The sequence below is a fragment of the Bombina bombina genome, chromosome 1, assembly GCF_027579735.1.
Source record: "Bombina bombina isolate aBomBom1 chromosome 1, aBomBom1.pri, whole genome shotgun sequence".
Classification (NCBI taxonomy): domain Eukaryota; kingdom Metazoa; phylum Chordata; class Amphibia; order Anura; family Bombinatoridae; genus Bombina; species Bombina bombina.
This window is the reverse complement of record NC_069499.1, coordinates 383,884,064-383,909,454: the sequence shown is the minus strand read 5'-3', so window position 1 is coordinate 383,909,454 and position 25,391 is coordinate 383,884,064.

The window sequence follows — 25,391 nt, the reverse complement described above, 5'->3', positions numbered from 1 at the left end:
AGTGATACTGCCAGTTATACAAGACTACATGTCCTTAGTTTATTTATTCTCTTAAAGGGACAGTAAACACATTAAACTTTTTATAAAATAATTAGATATGAGTAGTAAACAACTTTGCATTATACTTTCATTATTTATTTTGCTTTCTTTTCAAGTAACTTAGCTCCTTAAATAAGACACAAGGTGGCTGGAGTTTGGCTATTGAAATAATTGCAGCAAACAAGATGTTAATTTGTTTTAAAACCTTCTAGACTTGGTTGATTTGTTATTCAATAGCAAGACAACAGAAATTTATTTTAATTGCAAAGTGGTTAGTATTATTTTAAACCTGACTTCAGTGGTAAGACTGATTAAATAAGAAGTATTGTCTTATAGTCTAAGAGTCAGACTCTTACTTCCCATTTAGGCAGTGGCGTATTTAGGTTTTGTGCTGCCTTAGGCGCTCAAAATTCTGCTCCACCCGCAAGAAATATTAGCAAACATCTAATGCAAAATGTACCTCTAAACCGCCAACCCCCACATCGCAAAATAATAAAGTAATTAACCCCTAATATTAACCCTTAAATCGCCAAACCACCACAACACAAACTACATAATTACACTATTAACCCCTAAACCGCAAAAACCTCCACAACGCCAACTAATTACAATATTAACCCCTTAACTGCCAAGCCCCCACAACACAAAAAAATCAATCTAATCACTAAGCTCCCAAACCTAAAACCTCATAAATTAACTCCAATTATTTTACAAGATTTAAGATTAAATTTAAAAACAACTGATATTACAAACATTAAAAAAAAATCTAACATTAGGCTTTCTTAAGATACCATTATCATATCTTAAAAATTTACTATAACATTTTTTATAAAATATGAGGAAAAAATGGAATAAAACACACTTTTTCTAACTTTGACCCCCAAAAGCTGTTACGCATCTACAACCACCAAAAAACACCCATGCTATATATTTTCTAAATTTTGTCCTGAGTTTAGAAATACCCAATGTTTACATGTTCTTTGCTTTTAGGGAACACTGATATATGTCAGGAATCACTAAAAACCCTTCAAATGTATATATTTTTTTACCCAAAGTATTGATCTAGGCCCATTTTGGAATATTTCATGCCACCATTTCAGCGCCAAATGCAATCAAATTTAAAAAAAACGTTAATTTTTTTCACAAACATTTTCACAAACTTTAGGTTTCTCACTGAAATTATTTACAAACCACTTGTGCAATTATGGCACAAATGGTTGTAAATGCTTCTCTGGGATCCCCTTTGTCCAGAAATAGCAGACTTATATGGCTTTGGCGTTGCTTTTTGGTAATTAGAAGGCCGCTAATTGCCGCTGCACAAAGCACCTGTATTATGCCCAGTAGTGAAGGGGTTAATTAGGAAGCCTGTAGGGTTAATTTTAGCCTTAGTGTAGTGTAGTAGACAACCCAAAGTATTGATCTAGGCCCATTTTGGTATATTTAATGCCACTATTTCACCGCCAAATGCGATCAAATTAAAAAAAACGCTAACTTTTTCACAATTTTAGTTTTCTCACTGACATTATTTACAAACAGTTAGTGCAATCATGGTACAAATGGTTGTAAATACTTCTCTGGGATCCCCTTTGTTCAGAAATAGCGGACATATATGACTTTGGCGTTGCTTTTTGGTAATTAGAAGGCCGCTAAATGCTGCTGCGTACCACACTTGTATTATGCCCAGCAGTGAAGGGGTTAATTAGGTAGCTTGTAGGGAGCTTGCAGGGTTAATTTTAGCTTTAGTGTAGAGATCAACCTCCCACCTGACACATCCCACCACCTCCCAAACAGCTCTCTTCCCTCCCCAAACCCACAATTGTCCCCACCATCTTAAGTACTGGCAGAATAAAAACAAAAAGCTTTTTTTTTTTTTATATATATATATATTGAATATGCAGTGTTGGATCCCCCTTAGCCCCCATACAGCTTTCTAAACCTCCCCCCTCTACCTACTTGCCGCCATCCTGGGTACTGGCAGCTGTCTGCCAGTACCCAGTTTGCCCCCCAAAAATTGTTTTGTTTTTATTTTTTTATTCAAAATAAAGTTTTTTCTGTAGTGTAGCTGCCCCCCCTCAATACCATACCCCCTCCCCCCCCCTCCCCCAGATCCCTTGGCTAATATGTAATATCCCCCTCCCTCTCCCTCCCTCATGACCATTCATAGGGGGTTTTTTGTAAATGTGGCACGCGCGCACGCCCCCCACATCCACCTCGCCACAGCCATGAGTGAACACGCACACAACAGTGTGCACAGGAACCGGATCCACCCGCTGCTGCTCCCACCCACCAACGATCAGCACAGAGTGGCCCTCTCTGCATCAGTGGTTTAAAAAGGGTATTTCAGTGACGCCTCAATAGTGAGGCATCACTACAATACCTTGGAAGCGGTTTCAAACCCAAAAGAACATACCAGGCACGTCGTTAAGGGTAGTTTTTGTAGGCCATATCTGGCACGTCCTCGGTCATTAAGGGGTTAAAAGGGCAATCAGCTCTTTTGCTGAGCATTAAAAAAAAAAAGGCCTAGTCTAAAAAAAAAAACACTAACACTAAACTACCAATAGCCTTTAAAAGGGCCTTTTGTAGGGCATTGCCCTAAAGCGATCAGCTCCTTTAACTTAAATAAAGTACTGATTACCCCATAAAAGTAAACCCCCTCTCAAAAGGGCAATCCGCTCTTTTGCTGCTCATTAAAAAATTAAAAAATCCCTAATCTAAAAAAAAAAAACATCCCCCAAAAAAAACCCCGAAATAGGTACTCACAGTTCCTGAAGTCTAGCGGTGAAGGTCTTCTTCCAGGCGGCTCCAACTTCATCTAGGGTGGAGACATCGTCTATCTTCATCCAGAGCAAAGGTGGTGCAGAGCTGAGGTGACCGCGGAGCAGGACCGGCGGCCGTGGAGCAGGACCGATGTGGAGGTTCCTCTTCATGCGGTCGCCACCGCACAATGAAGATTGAATTCAAGGTACCCCATTTACATTGCGGTACCTTGCATTCCTTTTGGCTGAAATTTTGAAACCTTGCATTCGATATTCAGTATGCGGCGGCGACCGCATGAAGAGGATCCTCCACGCCAGTCTTACTCCACGCTGCCTTCGCTCCGGATGAAGATAGAAGATGTCCCCGCACTGGATGAAGATGTCGCTGCCTGGAAGAAGACCTTCACTGCCGGACTTCAGGAACTGCGAGTACATATTTCGGGGTTAGACTTATTTTTTATTTTCTGGGGTGGTTTTTTTTTTTAGATTAGGGATTTTTTTATTTTATAATGAGCAGCAAAATACCTGAAAAATGCCTTTTTATGGGCAATGGGTAGCTTAGGTTTTTTAGACTTGTTTTTTTTTTATTTTGGCGGGTTGTGTGGGTGGGGGGGGTTACTTTTAGGGGGTACTTTGTAATTTTTTAAGGTAAAAGAGCTGTTTAACTTAGGGCAATGCCCTAATAAAGGGCCTTTTAAGGGCTATTGGTAGTTTATTGTTAGATTAGGGGGTGTTTTTATTGGGGGGAGTTATTTTTATAGGGGTATTAGATTAGGTAATTTTTATTTATTTTTTTGATCATTTTGTTTTTTTCAGTAATTTTAACCCCTTAATGACAACTAGGAAATCGGTATTTATGCTTGAAAAAGTAATTGGATAATCTTGTTCTCAACAGAACCAGGCTTAAAAGACAGTGTCTTAGCTTAAAAAAATACTAGGATGTTAATGTGTATTTGAAGAAGAAAAAATGCTAACACCTACAATAAGCTGCAGTGTGAGCAAACACCGACCAAAGGAAATTTTTTGGCGACATTTGTGGGCAGTGGCATGGAAGTTGGGGTTTAGTCATTATTGTGGGAAGCAAATGCCATTGGGTCCCAGCTACTTCTGATTTATTATGTCAGCTCAAGTTATTTTGTCATTCTGTCATAACACATTAAAGGTACAGTAATATTTTTTTATATGAACTTAGTTATGCACCGTTAAACAACTTTGCATTATAATTTCATTATTTATTTTTCTCCTTTTCATATAATTTATCTCTAAAACTGAGTTTTTTTTAATTCTCCAACCTTGAAATTCACCCTTCTGACTTCACGAGGCTAACCCTGCTACATAGTGTATCTAATTGGCTTTTAACTGCTAATAACTGCAAAACAATGCTTTTTATACTAACATAATAACAGCAACTAGCGTTGCATGCAGACTCAAGTTCAGATTGGCTCCTTCAAATAAGGCAAATGGTAAGTGGCGTTTGGTTCTTTAAAAAACAATTGTAGTAAAAAGTATTTTAAATTGTTTTAAAAATGTTTAGGTCTGGCTGATATTTATTCTACAGTAACAGAACATGTGTAGTAATTACAAAGTACTTACTGTCCCTTTAACAGGACCAGACCAGTGGGATAAGCATCTATATAAATATTTGTTTATGTAATATGTAAGATCTCAAGTAATATAAATTTACCCTTGAATATGAATGTGCAAAAAACATATACAGTATGTTTTTAATAGTTCACTTTAGTTACTGAAATTGGAGTGGTAGTTCTACTAGGGGGAACAGGAGGTGCAAAAGCACTCCAATATTTTATTTATGTTTTCATTCAGCACTACAATATTTAAAGAGACATTAAACTACAAAAGAATAGTAACTACTCACTATGTTATTGTATTTCATCCTGTTCCCACAGCTTTTTTAAAATCAGTTTTTCTGTTTTAATAGCTTAAAGGGACACTGAACCCAATTTTTTTCTTTCGTGATTCAGAATGGAATTTTAAGCAACTTTCTAATTTACTCCTATTATCAAATTTACTTAATTCTCTTGGTATCTTTATTTGAAATGCAAGAATGTAAGTTTAGATGCCGGCCCATTTTGGTGAACAACCTGGGTTGTCCTTGCTGATTGGTGGATAAATTCTTCCACCAATAAAAAAGTGCTATCGAGAGTTCTGAACCCAAAAAAAAGCTTAGATGCCTACTTTTTCAAATAAAGATAGCAAGAGAACGAAGAAAAATTGTTAATAGGAGTAAATTAGAAAGTTGCTTAAAATTGCATGCTCTATCTGAATCACGAAAGAAAAAAAATGGGTTCAGTGTCCCTTTAAAGTTAATATAAATTTAGATGATAAAGTGCCCGGTTTTGATCATCTAAATTTACATTCACTTTAAAGGTGCCAGATGCTGAACCTCCACCCCTTTGCACTGAGGGCTGCCATTTTGGAGCTCAAGTATTCTCCCAGACTGTGACAGAACCTATGTACACTTAAGGCTGTGACACACTGCAAGCGGAGCGGCGTGCAGCGTGTAAATGCGGCTGTGCGCACTCAGTGTGTCCTGCCTTTTCATCTCTGAGCAGTCTGCTGCGTCAGGTCACATAGCTGAGCTCTCAGAGATGAAATATTTGAACTTCAGAAGCGATGTGACGCGGAACAAAGCAGCTGCTTTGCCTCGCGCCGCATCGCTTGCAGTGTGTCACAGCCTTAACAGATCAGTAATATTGGCCACTTTTAGACTGCAGTATTCTTTACTTGGTGTTAGTGTGCAGGATAAATCATGTGAGCTTTACGTTTTTGTATTTATTTACACAGTTTTACAGTTAGACAGAATATATTTAAAAAAGCACTCAACAATAACACAGATCACTGCAGCCACAGCAAAAATGTAAAGCTCCTGCTTTGTATCGTGCACCCTAACCTGAAGCACATTATAATTCATATGTAAATACACACTGCTTCTGTCACAGTATGATAATGCCTGTACTCCAAGATGGCAGCCCCTAGTACAAAGAGGTGGAGCTTCACCAATAGCAACACAGATTTAAAGAAAGCTGCAGCAACAAGGAAAAAAGCAATATAATAGTGAGTAGTAACCATTCTAGGGTAGTTGTGCCCATCAGTTTAATGCCCCTTTACGTTTGTGCTGCTGTCATACACAGCCCCTATCAAGACCACATAGCACACATCCTCTCCTTGGGCAAGATTACATATGCGGCGCAAGCTTCAGCATAACTGCTGAAACCCGCATTGCCCGTAAATTCACCCTGCACATCAGGGAATCACATAAACCCCACCAGCAGTTCATAAACTGCCGTTAGTCGGATAAACTAGCGACGTCCAGAAATGTGATTTAATACACATTTCTGGAGTTGCCAGTGACTTACGGCAGTTTAGAAACTGCCAGCACCTAATAAAATTTAAAAAAAGTTAAATAACCCGTAAAAGTCTAACCCGTCTCCCTAAAATAAACCCGACACATCAAAACCCTTATATCCGCCATCACCCCACATGGAAACTAATAATAAAAGTATTAACCCCTAAACTGTCAACCCCCCACAACGCAATATGCCTAATTAAACTATTACCCCCTAATCTGCCATTCACCCACATCGCAATCTACCTAATAAAAGTATTAACCCCTAATCCGCCATTCACCCGCATCGCAAATCTACCTAATAAATCTATTAACCCCTAATCTGGCATCCCCCCACAACGCATTCAACCTATTTAAGCTATTAACTCCTAAACCGCCAAACCCCCACAACGCAAATAACTAATTTAATTACTAAGCCCCTTAAAGTGAAGGTAAACTTTGATGAATGAAAGCCCATTTTTAAAAAATACTATTAAAAACAGGGGCACTTTCATTCATCAAAGTTTAGAAGGCAGCCGTTTTGATTAAAAACGTACCTCTTTTTTTTTCACAGCCAAAACTGTTTCCCCCACCTGGAGATCCTCTCCTCATGCATCATCAGTGACTAATCCGGCTTCATCCAATCACGGCATGGCCTCAGGCAATGACTACCCTGGGGGGAAAGCTGTGATTGGAGTGTCAGGGTTTTCCCCTGTTTTGTTTGCCATGTGCTGCTGGCAGCCATTTTACTAACCTCTCTTGCTGACTTGGTGCATTGTGGGGGATGCTGATCATTTCCTGCACTTCCTTTTATGGCCAGACTGGTGTGCATCATCAGTGTGAGACAGGATGCCGTCTCAGAATTGTGATGTCATCAATTATTATTTAAAGGGCCTCTGTTCAGTATGCTTTGCCTTTGCGTTGTCTCAGACCTGTTTGTGAGAGTTCCTGTGTATTACCTGGCTGCCTGACGTCCTTCCTGGTTCCTGATCCCTGGCTTGTTCCTGACTCTGCTGTTTTCCTTGTTCCTGATTCCGGCTCGTCTGACTATTCGCTTTGGCTCCTGACTTGGCTCGTCTGACTACCAGCTCTGGTTTTGACTCCTGGCTTGTTATTTGACTTGTGGACTTTTTAATTATTTTTTGCTATTAATAAATGTGTGATTATTTTTGCACTTCTCGTCTCAGTCTGATTCCTGGCACCCTGACATGGAGGAAGCTGGATTAGTCATTGATGATGTGTGAAGAGAGGATCTCCGGGTGAGGGAAGCTGCTCTGGCTGTGCAAAGAAGAGAGGTAAGTTTTTAATCAAAACGGCTGCTTTGCAAACTTTGATGAATGAAAGTGCCCCTGTTTTTAATAGTATTTTTAAAAACGAGCTTTCATTCATTAAAGTTTACCTTCACTTTAACCTAACACCCCCTAAATTAACCCCAATTACATTAAATAAAAAATACTAAGATACAATTAAAATAAAAAAACTAACATTACTTAAGAACCTAAGATTAAATTAAATTAATCTAAAATTACAAAAAATAAAAAAGTCTAACATTACAGAAAAAAATAAACCAAATTATCAAAAATAAAAAAATTAAACCCAATCACTATGAAAATTAAAAGCCCCCCCCCCCCAAATAAACACAGAGTCGCCTTGGTCCTGGATGAAGATAGAAGAGGTCCACGCCATGGAAGAAGATATCGCTGCCTGGAAGAAGATCATCACCATCTGGAAGAAGACCTTCTCCGCCGGACTTCAGGAACGGTGAGTGCCTATTTGGGGGTATCTTTTTTTTTAGATTAGGGTTGTTTTGGGTTGTAAAAGAGCTGATTGCTCTTTTAAGGCTTTTTTTAGTGTTAGGTTTTATTATTTTGGGGGACTTGGTGGGCGGGGGGATTACTGTTAGGGGGCACTTAGTATTTTTTACATGTAAAAGAGCTGTTTAACTTAGGCCAATGCCCTACAAAAGGCCCTTTTAAGGGCTATTCGTAGTTTAGTTTAGATTAGGGAGTGTTTTTATTTTGGGGGGTCTTTTTTATTTTTATTTACATTTATTTTGTCATTTTAAATAGCTATTTTTGCCTGTTACATGCCCACCTATACTGAATATTTTAATACTTAAGTACTGGTTATAGAAAAGTTTTTTTTAAACACAGTGGTTTAACAAGTCATTGTATACACACAGGGCCAGATTATCAGAGTGGAGCGCAAAAGTTGGCGCGCAAGTGATAAGGGGTTTATCGCAGGTGTTTGTGCTCGTCGGGCTTACCGCTGGTATTACGAGTTGAAAGTAAATGCGATCAATAGAATGATTACCGTGTCCTCAGAGCTCTGGTTAACCATTTAGTAAAACAAAAAAGTTGCACAAAACACATCAAAATTATATTACAAAGTACAGTTACACTCATAATAACAGTAATACAAATTATCATAAAACAATATTGCACAAAAAAGTTATAAGTGCTCAAAGATGTGAGGTGTTAGAAAAAAAAAGTCAGGCAAAAGGATTTAACATAGACATACAAACATATACGTGTCTAAAAATGTATATGTACTGTATGTATATATATATATATATATATATATATGTATATATTTATATGTGTGTGTGTGTGTGCACATTTGTATTTATATATGTATATATGTATTTACAGATATTTATATAAACATAAATACATATAAATATATTGGAGCCCTTTGCAGTTAAGTACATGAAAACATGTAAACATGTAAATATGTAAAAGCATATTTATGCAATATTCATATTTAATAAAGTTGTATACTGTGTATTTACTGTAAATATTTCACATTTTAATGTTCTGCACATAGCACAATATGTTTTATGTATTTGTTAATAGATATTCATATATTCATATATATATATATATATATATATATATATATATATATATATATATATTATATATATATATATATATATATATATACCTGTATATAATCATATGTATATATATATATATATATATATATATACATATATATATCATCCATGCACAACACTCCTCTCTTTTGGTTAAATTGCACAGGTGGCTCCTCAATTATTTCAGGAGGGCACTCGCGGGTCTTTCCAATGAAAAAAGTTTTGTTTATTTGTATAAATCAGATCATTTACAAGTCAACTTGTATACCTATTTTTTTATATATATATATATATATATATATATATATATATATATATTATATACTGTATATATATATATATATATATATATATATATATATAAAGCATGTATCTTCCGCACCTCTCCAAAATGAAGAAAAGAAAATATATTCTTTATATAAAAAGTAACATTTATTGTACAAAAAAAGTAAAAAAAAACACAAAAAAATATCATTAAAAATATTAGAAAAAACACTGCGGTCTGGTGGAAAAGAGTGCCAAACATGTTTCAGGGCCCAACCCTGGCCCTTGATCACTGGCATACCACAGACTCCAAACAGACCTCTATTTACAAAGGTGTCCATGATTAGTTCAGGAAACTAACATTTTAATTAACAAATTAACATTTTAAAGGTATATTACCATGCATTGTACTGCTGTTACAAAAGACAGCCACTGTATATAGACATTATTATAAATGTTAGTACCAAAGTTGTATTAAATATATCAACATAAACTCAATCTCAATGTAGTGAGAAAAAAATATATCTAATATATATCTTAATAATGTACTTATTTGCTAACCTGGATATACTACTTTGTTATTTCCAATTGAAAATTTTTAATAAAACAGATTAACATCCATAATGGAATTTAAGCCCTCAGGATGTTTAGATTGAAGCTTAAAAATACAAAAAACTTCCTTTTGATGTAGTAACCTTTCCCTATCCCCCTTCTCCTATGTCTGGGGATATGGTCAATGCCTTGTATTTGTAAAAGTGTGTCATTAGATTTGTGTTCATGCCTAAAATGCTTAGCTATAGGTGTATTACTATCTGGATTACTAATATCCCTGAGATGTTTGAGAGCTCTGTCCCTCGGGGCCCGTTTGGTGCGACCGACATACTGTTTGTTACAGCCTTTACACGTCAATAAATAAATTACATGTGTTGTATTACATGTTATGTTGTACCTAATCTCATATGTTGCCTTGGTTACTGTTGATTCAAATTTGGTGCCACTTTTTATGTATTGGCAAGTTTTGCATATGTTGCCACTACATTTGTAGTAATCTAAACGAGTTGGAAGCCATGTGTTATCTTGTTGTTTGGGTAACTTGGAAGGTAAAAGAATAGTCCTAAGTGTTTTTGCCCTTCTAGTGGAGAAATTACAATCTTCCGATGAGATGTCATTAAGTTTTTTATCACCTTTAAGTATTGGAAGACAACTTTGGACAATGTTTCTTATTTTGGCATAATCTCTACTATAAGTGGTGATCAATGTAGGTTTGGAAATAAAGTTCGATGTTTTCTCTCGGTATACAATTGACCCTCTCTCTCGTTGTGTCAAGCAATTTAGTATTATAACCCCAGGCTTCTAATCTTTGTTGTGTATCCTCTGCGTATTCCTGGTATTTTATGTCGTGTGTACAATTTCTTTTTTTACGGATGTATTGTCTATAAGGTATTGATTGAAGTGTGTGTTGAGGATGGCAAGAAGAATAATTTAATAATGTAATATAGTGTTCCCTGCAGTTGGTGAACGAAAGATTAAAGTGATTAGTGTTAATATAATCATGAAATTGTGAAACAAGATAGTCCTCACCATCCCATAATAAAAGAAGATCAACTATATACCTTCCAAAATAAACAACGTTCTGTCTAAAAGGGTTATTATCTCCAAATATGTGGCATATATTATATATATAATCAATATAAATTATTGCACATGCAATTAGCACGTAGCATGCAAGTATCCCTGCTTGCCTCTACTTGCCTAGATGTGCTAATTGCCTGTGTAATAATTTATATTGATTTATTTTTGCGATATGGAGGATTTTAATGTCAAACTTTTATCTCCACCATAATTTTAATGAAGTTAAAAAAAAATTCTCTATTGGCTTTTATTGAGGAAATATACGTGAACGCACATGAGATATTCTAAGTTCGGCTTTTTGCGCTCGTCGGGTTAGCACTGGACTGAAAACAGTTTACTTTCAATTCATAAAACGAGTGCAGCCAAACAAGCGCAAAAAGCTTATTTCTAGCACAGTTAATGCTCGGGCGGGAGCGTTAATTAGCGCTCCACTTGTAATCTGTCCCATAATGGGAAATTAATCTAATTTTGCAGTACATTGTCCCTTTACAATTCCCTTTTCTGATAAGTCTAAAGTATTTGTGAATGAGCAGTGCCTCGTCTACAAAGATGACTAAATCAATTTCAGAGGCAAAGATGTCACATCACATCACTGAGCATGTGTAGGACACAACTGCTCTTTCACTGAACCTACAGCCATATTGGCAGTTGGACACTTGCACATTAAAAGTTATCATTCTAAGATTTCTGAATTTTAACAGTAGTATTTTTGCAAATGCAGATCTACTGCTAAAATATTTCTAGTTGTATTTAAAATACACGGCTGCCTGTATATTTCCAATACAACTTGTTTTCCACTTTAAGAAACTGCATAAGCTGGTAATGAAACGCTATTTTTACTTTTACTCGGCTAGATTATGAGTTGTGCGTTATGAGTCTTGCAGGTATAGCTGTACCGCACACTTTTTTGGCCGTCACGCAACTTAACTACCGCACTTTTTAATGGGACTTCCATAGCGTCGGTATTACGGGTTTACCTGTCTGGCCAAAAAGTGAGCGGTACAGCCCAAAATTACAAGAACTTTACCGCCACCTAAAAGTCAGTAGTTATGAGTTTTACGTTACAAAGCTGTAACATAAAACTCATAACTAAAGTGTTACAAAGTACACTAACACCCATAAACTACCTGTTAACCCCCAACCGAGGCCCTCCCACATCGCAAACACTAAAATAAATTTATTAACCCCTAATCTGCCGCTCAGGACATCACCACCACTATAATAAACATATTAACCCCTAAACCACCGCACTCCCGCATTGTAAACACTAGTTAAATTTTATTAACCCCCAATCTGCTGCCCCCAATGTCGCCGCCGCCACTATACTAAAGTTATTAACCCCTAAACCTCTGGTCTCCCACATCACTAACACTAAATAAATATATTAACCCCTAACCCTAAGTCTAACCATAACCCTAACACCCCTAACTTTCATATAATTAAAATAAATCTAAATAAAACCTACTATTATTACCTAAATAATTCCTATTTAAGACTAAATACTTACCTGTAAAATAAACCCTAAGCTAGCTACAATATAACTAATAGTTATATTGTATCTAGCTTATGTTTTATTTTTATTTCACAGCTAAGTTTGTATTTATTTAACTAGGTAGAATAGTTAGTAAATAGTTATTAACTATTTACTAGCTACCTAGTTTAAATAAATACAAATGTACCTAACCTAAGTTACACTAACACCTAACATTACACTAAAATCTAATAAATTACATTAAAGGGACAGTCTACACCAGAATTTGTATTGTTTTAAAAGATAGATAATCCCTTTATTACCCATTTCCCAGTTTTGCATCACCAACACAGTTATATTAATATACTTTTTTTAACCTCTGTGATTATCTTCTATCTAAGCCTCTGCAAACTGCCCCTTTGTTTCAGTTCTTTTGACAGACTTGCAGTTTAGCCAATTAGTGCCTGCTCCCAGATAACTTTGTGTGCATGAGCACAGTGTTATCTATCTGAAAAACATGAACTAACATCCTCTAGTGGTGAAAAACTGTTAAAATGCATTCTGAAAAGAGGTGGCCTTCAAGGTCTAAGAAATTAGCATATGAACCTCCTAGGTTAAGCTTTCAACTAAGAACATCAAGAGAACAAAGCAAATTTAGTGATAAAAGTAAAATGGAAAATTGTTTAAAATTACATGTCCTATCTGAATCATGAAAGTTTATTTTGGTCTAGACTGTCCCTTTAATTAAATACAATTAACTAAATTGCAAAAAAAATAAACACTAAATTACAAAAAATAAAAAATAAATTAAGAAATATTTAAACTAATTACACCTAATCTAATAGCCCTATCAAAATAAAAAAGCCCCCCCAAAATAAATAAACCCTAGCCTAAACTAAACTGTCAATGGCCCTTAAAATGGTCTTTTGCGGGGCATTGCCCAAAAGAAATCAGCTCTTTTACCTGTAAAAAAATACAAGCAACCTCCCAACAGTAAAACCCACCACCCACACAACCAAACCCCCCAAATTAAATCCTATCTAAAAAAACCTAAGCTCTCCATTGCCCTGAAAAGGGCATTTGGATGGGCATTGTCCTTAAAATGGCATTTAGCTCTTTTTCGTTGCCCAAAACCCTCATCTAAAAATAAAACCCACCCAATAAACCCTTAATAAAACCTAACACTAACCCCCGAAGATCCACTTCACAGTTTATGAAAACCAGACATCCATCTTCAACGAAGCCTGGAGAAGTCTTCATCCAAGCGGCAAGAAATCCTCAACGAAGCTGGGAGAAGTCTTCATCCAAGCGGCAAGAAGTTATCCTCCAGGCAGGCAGAAGTCTTCATCCAGACAGCATCTTCTATCTTCATCCTTCCGACGCAGAGCAGGTCCATCTTCAAGACATCCGGCGTGGAGCATCCTCTTCTTTCGCTGTCTACTGAAGAATGAAGGTTCATTTAAATGACGTAATCCAAGATGGCATCCCTTGAATTCCGATTGGCTGATAGAATTCTATCAGCCAATCGGAATTAAAGGGTAAAAAATCCTATTGGCTGATGCAATCAGCCAATAAGATTGAGCTTCAATCCTATTGGCTGATCCAATCAGCCAATAGAATGTGAGCTCAATTCTATTGGCTGATTGGATCAGCCAATAGAATTGAAGCTCAATCCTATTGGCTGATTGCATCAGCCAATAGGATTTTTTACCCTTTAATTCCGATTGGCTGATAGAATTCTATCAGCCAATCGGAATTCAAGGGATGCCATCTTGGATGACGTCATTTAAAGGAACCTTCATTCTTCAGTAGACAGCGAAAGAAGAAGAATGCTCCACTCCAGATGTCTTGATGATGGACCCGTTCCGCGTCGGAAAGATGAAGATAGAAGATGCCGTCTAAATGAAGACTTCTGCCCACCTGGAGGATGACTTCTTGCCGCTTGGATGAAGACTTCTCCGGCTTCGTTGAGGACTTCTTGCCGCTTGGATGAAGACTTCTCCTGGCTTCGTTGAGGATGGATGTCTGGTCTTCAAAAACTGTAAGTGGATCTTCGGGGGTTAGTGTTAGGTTTTATTAAGGGTTAATTGGGTGGGTTTATTTTTAGATTAGGGTTTTGGGCAACGAAAAAGAGCTAAATACCCTTTTAAGGGCAATGCCCATCCAATGCCCTTTTCAGGCCAATGGGGAGCTTAGGTTTTTTTAGATAGGATTTTATTTGGGGGGTTTGGTTGTGTGGGTGGTGGGTTTTACTGTTGGGGGTTGTTTGTATTTTTTTTTTACAGGTAAAAGAGCTAATTTCTTTGTGCAATGCCCTGCAAAAGGCCCTTTTTAGGGCTATTGGTAGTTTAGTGTAGGTTAGGGTTTTTTTTATTTTGGGGGGCTTTTTTATTTTATAGGGCTATTAGATTAGGTGTAATTAGTTTAAATATTTGATCATTTATTTTTTATTTTGTGTAATTTAGTGTTTTTTTTTTAATTTAGTTAATTGTATTTAATTAATGTAATTTATTTAATTTTAGTGTAATGTTAGGTGTTAGTGTAAGCCAGGTTAGGTTTTATTTTACAGGTATCTTTGTATTTATTTTAACTAGGTAGCTAGTAAATAGTTAATAACTATTTACTAACTAGTCTACCTAGTTAAAATAAATACAAACTAAGCTGTGAAATAAAAATAAAACCTAACGCCTAGATTTAGAGTTCTACAGCCAAAGAGGTGCGTTAGCTACGCTTGCTTTTTTTCCCACGCACCTTTTAAATATCGCTGGTATTTAGAGTTCACAGAATGGCTGGGTTTTCAGTGCGTTAGGCTCCAAAAAGGGAGCGTAGAGCATAATTTAACGGCACTGCAACTCTAGATACCAGCGGTGCTTACGGACGCGGCCAGCTTCAAAAACGTGCTTGTGCACGATATCCCCATAGAAAACAATGGGGCCATTTGAGCTGAAAAAAAACCTAACACCTGCAAAAAGCCGCGTTCAGCTCCTAACGCAGCCCCATTGTTTTCTATGGGGAAACACTTCCTACGTCTGCACCTAACACTCTAACGTGTACCCCGAGTCTAAACACCCCTAACCTTACACTTATTAACCCCTAATCTGCCGCCCCCGCTATCGCTGACCCCTGCATATTATTTTTAACCCCTAATCTGCCGCTCCGTACACCCCCGCCATCTACATTATAGCTATGTACCCCTAATCTGCTGCCCTAACATCGCCGACGCCTATATTATATTTATTAACCCCTAATCTGCCGCCCCCAACGTCGCCTCCACCTAACTACACTTATTAACCCCTAATCTGCCGACCAGACCTGAGCGCTACTATAATAAATGTATTAACCCCTAATCCGCGTCACTCCCGCCTCAATAACCCTATAATAAATAGTATTAACCCCTAATCTGCCCTCCCTAACATTGCCGACACCTAACTTCAATTATTAACCCCTAATCTGCCGACCGAATCTCGCTGCTACTGTAATAAATGGATTAACCCCTAAAGCTAAGTCTAACCCTAACCCTAACACCCCCCTAAGTTAAATATAATTTAAATCTAACAAAATAAATTAACTCTTATTAAATAAATTATTCCTATTTAAAGCTAAATACTTACCTGTAAAATAAACCCTAATATAGCTACAATATAAATTATAATTATATTATAGCTATTTTAGGATTTATATTTATTTTACAGGTAACTTTGTATTTATTTTAACCAGGTACAATAGCTATTAAATAGTAAAATAGTTAAAATAATTACAAAATTACCTGTAAAATAAATCCTAACCTAAGTTACAATTAAACCTAACACTACACTATCAATAAATAAATAAAATACCTACAATTACCTACAATTAAACCTAACACTACACTATCAATACATTAATTAAATACAATACCTACAAATAACTACAATTAAATAAACAAGTACATCTTGGATGACGTCCCTTAAAGGAACCGTCATTCTTCAGTTGGACGTCGTCGGAAGAAGATTGATCCGCGCTGGAGGTCTTCACGATGGAGCGGTTCCTCATAGGATGAAGATAGAAGATGCCGCTTGGATCAAGATGGTTGCCGGTCTGGATCGCCTCTTCTTCCCGGATAGGATGAAGACTTTGGAGCCTCTTCTGGACCTCTTCAGCCGCAGGATTATGGATGTCTAGCCCCCGCTTGGGTTTGATGAAGATTTTGGAGCCAGGACCGATCGGTGATACCCGGCGAGGTGAAGATAAGGTAGGAAGATCTTCAGGGGCTTAGTGTTAGGTTTATTTAAGGGGGGTTTGGGTTAGATTAGGGGTAGGTGGGTGGTGGGTTGTAATGTTGGGGGGGTATTGTATGTTTTTTTTTACAGGCAAAAGAGCTGAATTTCTTGGGGCATGCCCCACAAAAGGTCCTTTTAAGGGCTGGTAAGGTAAAAGAGCTTTGAACTTTTTTAATTTAGAATAGGGTAGGGCATTTTTTTATTTTGGGGGGCTTTGTAATTTTATTAGGGGGCTTAGAGTAGGTGTAATTAGTTTAAAATTGTTGTAATATTTTTCTAATGTTTGTAAAAAAAAATTATTTTTTGTAACTTAGTTCTTTTTTATTTTTTGTACTTTAGTTAGTTTATTTAATTGTACTTATTTGTAGGTATTGTATTTAATTAATGTATTGATAGTGTAGTGTTAGATTTAATTGTAGGTAATTGTAGGTATTTTATTTAATTTATTTATTGATAGTGTAGTGTTAGGTTTAATTGTAACTTAGGTTAGGATTTATTTTACAGGTAATTTTGTAATTATTTTAACTATTTTACTATTTAATAGCTATTGTACCTGGTTAAAATAAATACAAAGTTACCTGTAAAATAAATATAAATCCTAAAATAGCTATAATATAATTATAATTTATATTGTACCTATATTAGGGTTTATTTTACAGGTAAGTATTTAGCTTTAAATAGGAATAATTTATTTAATAAGAGTTAATTTATTTCGTTAGATTTAAATTATATTTAACTTAGGGGGGTGTTAGTGTTAGGGTTAGACTTAGCTTTAGGGGTTAATCCATTTATTACAGTAGTGGCGAGATTCGGTCGGCAGATTAGGGGTTACTAATTTAAGTTAGGTGTCGGCGATGTTAGGGAGGGCAGATTAGCGGTTAATACTATTTATTATAGGTTATTGAGGCGGGAGTGAGGCGGATTAGGGGTTAATAACTTTATTATAGTAGCGGTGCGGTCCGCTCGGCAGATTAGGGGTTAATAAGTGTAGGCAGGTGGAGGCGACGTTGAGGGGGGCAGATTAGGGGTTAATAAATATAATATAGGGGTCGGCGGTGTTAGGGGCAGCAGATTAGGGGTACATAGCTATAATGTAGGTGGCGTGGTGTACAGAGCGGCAGATTAGGGGTTAATAATAATATGCAGGGGTCAGCGATAGCGGGGGCGGCAGATTAGGGGTCAATAAATATAATATAGGGGTCGGCGGTGTTAGGGGCAGCAGATTAGGGGTACATAGGGATAACGTAGTTGGCGGCAGTGTACGGAGCGGAAGATTAGGGGTTAAAAATTTAAATATAGTGGTGGCGATGTGGGGGACCTCGGTTTAGGGGTACATAGGTAGTTTATGGGTGTTAGTGTACTTTAGAACACAGTAGTTAAGAGCTTTATAAACCGGCGTTAGCCCAGAAAGCTCTTAACTACTGACTTTTTTCTGCGGCTGGAGTTTTGTCGTTAGATTTCTAACGCTCACTTCAGCCACGACTCTAAATACCGGCGTTAGAAAGATCCCATTGAAAAGATAGGATACGCAATTGGAAAAGTCGTGGCTGGAAAGTGAGCGTTAGACCCTTTCCTGACTGACTCTAAATACCGGCGGTAGCCCAAAACCAGCGTTAGGAGCCTCTAACGCTGGTTTTGACGGCTACCGCCCAACTCTAAATCTAGGCCTTAGATAGCTACAATGTAACTATTAGGGTTTATTTTACAGGTAAGTATTTAGTCTTAAATAGGAATTATTTAGTTATTAATAGTAGGTTTTATTTAGATTTATTTTAATTATATTAAAGTTAGGGGTGTTAGGGTTAGGGTTAGACTTAGGTTTAGGGGTTAATATATTTATTTAGTGTTAGTGATGTGGGAGGCCAGAGGTTTAGGGGTTAATAGCTTTAGTATAGTGGCGGCGGCGGCGTTGGGGGCGGCAGATTGGTGGTTAATAAATGTATGTAGGTGGTGGCAACAATGGGGGCAACAGATTAGGGGTTAATAAGTTTAGGTAGTTGGCAGCGATGTCGGGGCAGCAGATTAGGGGTTAATAAGTGTAATGTAGGTTGCAGCGATGTTAGGGGCGGCAGATTAGGGTTAATAAGTGTAATGTAGGTGTCGGCAATGTCGGGGGCGGCAGATTAGGGGTGTTTAGACTCAGGGTTTATGTTAGGGTGTTAGGTGTAAACATAGATTTTCTTTACGCTCCTTTATTGCAGGTGTTAGGCTTTTTTTAGCCGGCTCTCAACATTGATGTCTATGGGGAAATCGTGCACGAGCACGTAAAACCAGCTCAAAGCAGCGCTGGTATTTGTGTGGGGTATGGAGCTCAATGCTGCCATATTGCCTGCTAACGTGGGTTTTTGCAAACCTGTAATAGCAGAGCTATTAAAGGTGAGCACTGGAAATAACTTGCAAGTTATTACAGAGCCGCTCATAACGCAAAACTCATAATCTGAGCGACTGTTATTTATGCAGTTTACAGCATTTCCTTGGAACTGTAGTCACAAAATATGAGTTACATTAACTATTATATTTCTGTTACACCATATGCAATTTTTTATCCATATGCAAATAAGTGTCGAGGATCAGTGTTCTTGATTGAGCTGATTGTATGATAAAAAAAGGATAGATATATTTGGCCATCCGAGGGACAAATTAGCACATCACACCAAAAAAAAAAAAAGTTAGTGGAACATGCCCTAACAATTCACCTATATGAGCACATATTTTTACAATATTTCTATAGGTTAACACTCTTTAAATAATATTGAGCTTAACTGGTTTGGCTGTAAAAGGTCCACTTTCAGAAACCTTAGATAAAACAGCAATGCAGATATTGTAATATAAAGTATATTGTGTAAAGAATGCTTTTAAAAATATTCCAACTTAAAGGGCTAGACAATCTAAGGTGGAATATTTTTAAATGTATCCTATACACAATATACTTTAAATCATATATATTGATGAATATTATATGGAATGGTGAGTTATAAGCATATTTGTAAACAATGCAGATATTAACCGGTTAAAAATAAGCTTTATAATAATACATTTAGGAAAGCATGTCCAATATTGAAAAACTAGTCCAGTCAAAGAGGAAATAGAATTAGTTGTTATATATACTTGAATAAAAAAGAAAAACAGTGCATGTTGAGAATTTCTTGTGGGAAAATGTTGGAAGTAAGTCTTTCTGGCCAGTCTCTCAGGAGTGCACCATACAAATATGTAACCGCTGCTTTCACATCCTGTAACCCAGTGATTAATAACAGCTATGGAGTTGCTTCCTACTGCACCTTTGCTCCCGTTCCTATGTGCTGCATTTACTGAGTCTGCCCTTTGACAGCATGTGTGTCATTAGGTGTTTGTCTAATATGCAGTGCTTGTCGTGGGTGTTTTTCTTACTGTGCCTTATGATCCAATCATGTTGATATTACTAACATAAAGGGATATGAAAAGGCCACATTTCTACCTTGGAATATTAGAAAAGGTTTTCTTTTACTGTTTCTGTACCTAGTCTGTGTTTACATTGAAACTGGTAATATATTACCTCAGGCTGATAGGTGTTAAAATGGCTGATTAAAATGATTCAAAAATGTGTTTGATTTTTTATTTTGTGGTTGTTGCATTACTGTAGCTGAGTGACACTTTAGGCTCCCATTAAAGTCAATGGCAGACATTAATCATTTTCATTCAATTCACATTGAAGCCATCCCCAACTTTCAGTTAGGTGAATACTGATGGCAATGCAAAACAAATGACCCCTACAATGTGTAATGGGAAAGAATATCAAAAAAATAAGGCATTAAAATAGAAAAGGTTGGAAGGATCAGTAGGTAATTATAGAAGTGCTGTATGTCTATACAGATACTGTGCATGAGTTAAACAACAGAAAAATAATACAATATTTTATTTTTGGACTATATATTTGAATTAAATATTTATTTAAATCTCTAGGCCAAGTGGTTATAAATTGTTATATATTGCCCAGATACATTATTACACATTTAATTCATTTAAATTGACAAACTAGACAACTCCACTAACTCAAATACCCAAATGACCATTAGACATGTGAAAAATGTACTGTCTGCTGCAGATGTGACAGATCTACAGAATTTCCATTGTATATTATTGATTTACTTAAATTAACTTTATAATTTAAATCAATACAATTTGATGCAAGTGGCTTAATTTGCAAAAATGTCATATGTAGGTAAGAATAATCTCTAGCGTAGCTTGTATATATATATATATATATATACATATATATATATATATATATATATATATATATATATATATACAGTATATATATTACAAATCAGTTGCAGAGATTTGCACTCACGCCACAGGAGAGATATGCCAGGGTGTCAGGGAAAAAATAGATATAATCCAAATATAGCAAAATCCGCACTCACTGGACTTCTAATGCAAAAAATTTTATTAAAGTGATGTTTCAGAGCACTGTAGTCCATTCCTCAGCCCCTTCCTCTGAGGTGCTCCGAAACGTCACTTTAATATATATATATATATATATATATATATATATATATAAATCCTACTTTATCAAAGATAAATTGATCAGATTAAAAAAACTATTGCACAAAATCTACATTTTATTAGTGTCAAACAGAAACCTGACTTTTGCTGGTCCAACAGGTTCATCATTTTTTAAATGTGAGGATGGGTAATCATTTGCACATCTCTTTGTATTATATTTTCAAATCACAGCAATTGCTATATATCACAATCCAGACAGGGCTTAAAGGGGCATGGAACCCAAATTTTTTATTTCATGATTTAGATAGAGCATACAATTTAAAACAGCTTTCCAGTTTTCTTTTATTATAAAATGTGCTTACTTCTCTTAGTATCCTTTATTAAAGGAGCACAAATGCATCACTGGGAGCTAGCTAAACACATTGGCATGCCAATAATTAGAGGTATATATGTGCAACCACCAATAAACAGCTAGCTCCCAGCTCCTGAGCCTATCTAGGTATGCTTTTCAACAAAGGATACAAAGAAAACCAAGCAAATTAGATAATAGAAGTAAATTGGAAAGCTTTTTTTTGTTTGTTTGTTTTTAATTGTATGCCCTATCTAAATCATGAAATACAAATTTTGGGTTTTATATCCCATAAAACACTTTCGCAGAACATGAAAACAAATGAGGGATATATGTGCAGGCACTAATCAGCAGCTAGCTCCCAGCTCCTGAGCCTATCTAGATATGGTTTTCAACAAAGGATTCCAAGAGAATGAAGCAAATTCGATTAAAGAAGTACATTTGAAAGTTGTTTAAAAATACATGCTCTATCTAAATCATGAAATCATTTTTGGGGGGTTTCATGTCCATTTAATGTTTTTACCAACAGATTAGAATTGTTGGTGTTTTCTTGTCGAGCAGTGCGTAATTGCAACCTGAATATTAGCATTTTCTGCTACCTTCAATACCTCAATTTTTTCTACAAAAATTGTTCTAACATGTTTAATGACAGAATTATTTTAATAGAAATATCTCTTTATCAAAGGCTCCCTCAGCCGAAGTCTGAGTTGTTTCTCAGATAAAGTCTACACTTTCTTCTGTACTTTTTAATGTACATTACACAATAATGGGAACAAAAACAAGTTATATGGCCCACAAAGTTTACATGAACTTAATGCAAATAATCATAGTTTTAGAGTTTGTTGATGGAAACAGTAATCACCTTCAATCTCAGAAAGGCATAAGTGACACTTTTATGAAAGAAAAATGTTTCCTTTACCATAAAGTATGTAGATCCGTTTCAAACACATTTAAAGGGGCATTATACTGTAATAATAAAGTACTCTGATTAGTTGGTGTACTTCTGTGCCATTACAGGGGACACAGCCCATGACTGGTGGATATGTACATATGCTGTTATTGATTGGGTTATTGAAAAAAATAGCAACTATAAGTTTAAACACATAGTTTTAAATATGCACAGAAAAACATTACATAGCCATTTAGGATTTTTTTTTATTTGACCTGTTTATTTTTTAATCAATTTTAAAGTTTATTCAGTTAATAATAAAGGCAGCTGATTGAATTAGAAAAGCCATATGAATCAAGATCAAAACACCAGCAAATTCTAGCAAAGCACACGAAAAAAATAGGAATCTATAAGAAGTTCTGCAGTTTATTCAAACAGGTGATCACAAACCTTTATAAAAGGTAAAAGATACACTGCCAAAGTGAGAGTAGTACGTGATGGAAAATCAATACAGTATCAATGTCTGTTGTCTAATATGTTTAAATTCAAGTTTTTTTCCACTTAACTGATAATCTTAATGGATTATGTGTGCAATTAATAAATTAATATATTTGTTTAATTAATTGTATACTTGACATTTTAAACCACCAAACACTCAATAGAAATGAGAAATTAACAGAGATGTTTGTATTTAACGGGAGATTACACACTAAATACATTTTGGGCTAGATTACAAGTGGAGCACTAATTTATCTAGCGCCTACAAATGGCAAATTTGCCTGTTTGCAGGCGTGCAATAAATAACCATAGATCAGATTGCTGGTTAATTTTATAAATGTGCCCCAAATGCCGAAAATACAGTGTAGTGAATTTTATTAAAAAATAAAAATTATAGCCTTTTTTTTCTCTCTTTTTTTTAAGAAAACAGCTCTGTCCACGTAATATTAATCCTTTTAATGGAATTCCTAAGCAGAGAGTTATTGATCCCTTTAGAATTCCTTAAGGTGTTAACATCATAGCTTTTATCAAAATAGTTGACTATATTAAGATTTCTTTTCTTTTTAAACTAACCTCTTAAATCAAATAAGTTATATATTAATATGATCAAAATTATTTATCTCCCTTTGTCAAATCTTTTCCTTGGGTCTATCTCTTTTGATGATGAAAGAGCTATCTACACATATACAGTACAACACATCACACACACAAAAAAAGGAATAAAAAACTAATAAGACAAAATAAAAAAAATCTACTTTGCCCTCCCTCTCTTCTCTCTCCTTATAGGACTATTTAACATTTCCTTCAATTATTATTTTTTAATAAAATAACTGCACTAGGCAGTATTTTGGGGGTAAATATGGTTGGAGAGGGGTGTTAGAAAATAAACAGAACTGAATAGTGCCTTTACATTGCAGTCTATGGGAGCCTATGGAAGAGCGCTCTCGTGAGAGATTTTTAGTGCTCCATTTGTAATCTGGCCCTTTATAAGCATAGTTTTAAAGGGACAGTCTACACCAGAATTGTTATTGTTTTAAAAGATAGATAATCCCTTTATTACCCATTCCCCAGTTTTGCATAACCAACACAGTTATATTAATATACTTTTTACCTCTGTGATTATCTTGTATCTAAGCCTCTGCAAACTGCCCCTTTATTTCAGTTCTTTTGACAGACTTGCAGTCTAGCCAATCAGTGCCTGCTCTCAGATAACTTCACGTGCACGAGCACAGTGTTATCTATATGAAATACGTGAACTAACACCCTCTAGTGGTGAAAAACTGTTAAAATGCATTCTGAAAATAGGTGGCCTTCAAGGTCTAAAAAATTAGCATATGAACCTCCTAGGTTAAGCTTTCAACTAAGAATACCAAAGGAACAAAGCAAAATTGGTGATAAAAGTAAATTGGAAAATTGTTTAAAATTACATGCCCTATCTGAATCATAAAAGTTTATTTTGGCCTAGACTGTCCCTTTAAGGTTATTCCTCACCTCCCTGTAGTCATTCACTACATTCCAGTGCTGACCTGCTTGCACATGTGCAACAACTCGGCTTCAGATACCTGCTGTGTATCCAAGTTTCCACAAATGTAGCACCCATAATTAGGGAGAGATGCATGTATTTATTATTTAGTGTCCCTTTAATTAGTGCACAAATTTCATAGTTTAAAATGGTAACTTGTACTCTTTTTTTTACTTTTTGTCTAGCAGAAAAAAGGTGATCTGGTTTGTTAACTTGTTCTATGCATTCACAGCCCTAAAAAAAATGTCACTTGAATCAGGCAAAAATATGTTTTTGACAGGCCCAATATGTAGAATGTGTCAATAATTCTTTGACAAACTGCAGAAAACATGATTTCTGATTGGTTGGAATACTGCTATGGATTTTTCCCCTTAAGTTTTTGAGCCACAAATGCATTGGACATCTGTTATATAATTGGATTATTCTGTTGATTTCTAGGGGTAGATTTATGAAGCAGCGGATGCTGCAATCTACCCCCATAGTTTCCGGCTTGCCAGAAACTTAAGTTAAGAAGCAGCGGTCATAAGACTGCTGCTCCTTAAATCATCATTTACCTCTGAAGTGGCGGACAGCAATCATCCCGAACGGATACGATCGGGATGATTGACACCCCCTGCTAGCAGCCGATTGGCCCGCAAATGTGCAGGGGGTGGGATTGCACAAGCATTTTTACCAGAAATGCTTGTGCAATTTTAAATGCCGACAGCGTATGCTGTCGGCATTTAGTGATGTCGTGCGGACATGATTCACTACAGCGAATCATGTCCGCCCGCCATTTAATAAATCGACCTCCTTATGTTTTTGGAATGAATTTGAATTTATAATCCACACTTAAACACTTTTTTAAATTTCCAATTTATTGGAATAGACCTCTATGTCAAAAAATTGCATTTTATTATTTCATTGAAATATCATTTTATTTAGTGACATTTTCTTTACCTCCATGAATCAATCAAATATCTGAAGTTGAGTTATCTTATGTCTTAAAGGGACAGTCTATACC